Genomic DNA, 3181 nt, shown 5'->3' on the forward strand with positions numbered 1-3181 from the left:
CGTGCTGTGGCAGGTGTGGTGATGTACTCTCCCTAGCTGGAAAGTCCTTGAGGGATGCAGCTGAGGCAGCAATGGGGGTGGATAGGTATAGAACTTTCCAGAGCCCGTGACTTTCCCTTCATGAGAGGCTCCCATGTCCAGACGTTCGCCATGGGAAGAGAATACGGTAAGTTCCTTCTGTATCCCTGACATGTTCTCTGACCATGTGGCCCTGGGAAAGTTAGTTAACCTTCTCTAGACCACAACTGCTTCATAAGTAACTTTGGAGCAGTCATACCTTTCCACTGCTGCATCAGAATATTTATTCACTTAATAAATATCTATTGCATACTTACCATGTACCGTTTGGTGCAGAAATTTGTAACTGGGAATTAAAGATGCATGACACAAAGTCAGTTGGAAACACACACTTGTCTATAATATAATGTGGTAAAAGCTACACGTGGTCTGATGGGAGCCCAGACAAGGAACTGCAGATGTCTGCCCGGTTTCATTCCACTTACTCCAACAGCAGCACCTAAGCCAGCATCAGGTAACGAGGCCTCTTGCATAGACCCAGGCTTGGTGAATGTGTCCAGCAAGCAGCACAGCTCTCCCCTGGTGAGGGCTGGGCCCTGGGGCTGGGCTAATTCCATCACCATGTCCCTGGAATTACATTTTTGAGCTAATGAAGCAAAGGCTGAAAAACACGTGCATTCCATTTTTGCTAACAGGGGAGGTGCAAAAAGACTACCTATCTGCTCTGTTCCCTGAATCCCAGAACTGCTTTCTGAGAAATGATTGTTCAGCTTTTCCTTCAGTTCTGGGAGGACCCAATACACTGCCAATGAACACCTTCTTGCCGTCCAGAGTTTTTCTGTTGCTTGCATCCAGGGAATTCTAACTAACGCAGGGATTGTTAGGACCAAATGAGCAAAGGTAGATTCACTGTGAAGCTCTCTGAGCTTGGGCCTCGGGACTCTCACTTGCATAAACCCCTTCCAAGGTGCTCAGAGGAGCCCAAGCAAGGTGTTCACGTGGTCAAAGGTTTTCATCACACAGCAAAAGTTAGTTTTAATAACAACTGGTTAAGACCACAGCTTCTATCCAATCTGGCTTCCATTTAATCACATTGCCCTTTGTCCTGGATGATAATGGAGTGGCCAAAGTCATCATGACACTTCAGCTAAGGGGAAGCCAAGTTCGCAAGACATTTAGTTGGGGAATAATTATTAGATATTCAGTCATTTTCAGATGTAGCAAAGTTATTGCTAGCCTTTCCACTTCAGGAAAACCACAGGTTTTATGCATCCTAAGCCATCTATAATTTAAAAAAAAAACCAAACAAATTTTAATCAACCATATTAGAGGAATGACTAGATTATACTGCTATTTCTTTATTGAAAATTATGTCATAAAACTTGCTATAGAAGAGGTGATAAAAGAACATGCATCCCCCAAAAACAAGCTAGAGAAAAATAAGGTAGAGGCATATCAAGCAATTAATTAATAAAATTAATAAAATAAACTGATAAAAATATTAATGATTTGTAATACAGTATTGTATTGGTCAGTTTTTCACAACTTGAATTTGTTGTGATTTTTCTCATTCTAAATAAATATTCATATTCATGTTCACATCTAATTTTGTTCCTTTCTTTTAAAAGAAGTCACCCCAAATTGAGTAAGGATCAGATCCCACATAACCTGATCCAGCCCTCCAGATAAAATTATGTATGGGATGGTCCTTTGGAAACCGTGACTGGTTGTGTCAAGGTAAAGAATGACATCTTCGGGGGCACCCGGGTGGCTCAGTCGGTTAAGTGTCTGCCTTCAGCTGAGATCATGATCCCGGGGTCCTGGGATGGAGCCCCATATCAGGCTCCCTGCTCAGCAGGGAGCTGTTTCTCACTCTCCCTCTGCCATTCTCTCTGGGTCAAATAAATAAATAAAAACTTTAAATAAAAAAGAATGACATCTTCATCCAACAACCTGGGAGCTGACTTTATGCCAGGAACTCCGTAGACACTGAGGATCCAAAGTGGAAAAATCCAGTGGTTCCCAAACCCAGCTAAGGAGCAGAACTCTTAAACTATATAGATTTCTAGGTCCAAATGAGACTCACTGAGTCCAACCATTGGGATGGAGCCTATGAATCTATATTGTAAACGAATTTCCCTAGGTGATTTTTATGCAGCCAGAGAAGGACTGTTCTCCACATAATCCCACTACTGAGTCATAGGGTAGCTCTATTTTAACTGTTTGAGGAACTGCCATACTGTTTCCCGAGTGGCTGCACCAGTTTGCACTCCCACCAACAGTGCAAGAGGGTTCCCCTCTCTCCACATCCTTGCCAACACTTGCCGTTTCTTGTGTTTTTGATTTTAGCCATTTTGACAGGTGTGAGATGATAGCTCATTGCCTCTATTTTTACAGGTGTGGAGACAGAGGCCCGGAGAGGTGAAGCCGCCTGCCCGAGTCCCACAGCGAGGTGGCAGACCAAAGCGCCAAACTCCGGCGGTCTGACTCCAAGTTCACGTTCTTCCCACCGTGATACACACCACCTCCATTTAATCACACGCACAACCCTGGGGGCCATCAGCCTCCAGAACCTCGCTATTCAAAGTGGGGGTGGAGGACCAATGGCAGGGGGGTCGCCGGGGAGCTTGTTAGAAGTACAAAATCTAGATCTGTGGAATCGGAATGTGCATTTTAAGAAGGTGCTGGGGGATCTGTGTGCAGGGTGGAGTGAGAGGAGCCCTGCTCCGGAGAAGCGGGGCAGGTGAGGAAGGAGGTTCCTTGGTACGGATACAGGCCAGCCTCATCCATGGGGGTTTAGGATTTAGTGAAAACATTCTTCTCCAACTGGCATGCCCCACACTCATCAGGGAGAGGGAATTCCCAGAAACGTAAAGAAGGATACTATTCCCAGTGAAATTTCTCACTCAGAGGTTCTGTTTCTCCCACCGACCTTGTTTTGAACTTCTAAACCAATATGGTAGCACGTGTGGCAACTGACCCTTGAAATGGGGCTAGTCCAAATTGAGATGCGATGAAAGTATAAAACATCAGATTTTGAAGACGTGTTATTAAAGGGAATAATAACTTTTTACCAATAATTGTTTATATTGCATGTTGAAAAGATAATATTTGGGACACATTGGGTTAGATCAAATGCATCATTATAATTAATTTTCCCTTT

The sequence above is a fragment of the Ailuropoda melanoleuca genome, chromosome 11, assembly GCF_002007445.2.
Source record: "Ailuropoda melanoleuca isolate Jingjing chromosome 11, ASM200744v2, whole genome shotgun sequence".
NCBI classification, from domain to species: Eukaryota; Metazoa; Chordata; class Mammalia; order Carnivora; family Ursidae; genus Ailuropoda; species Ailuropoda melanoleuca.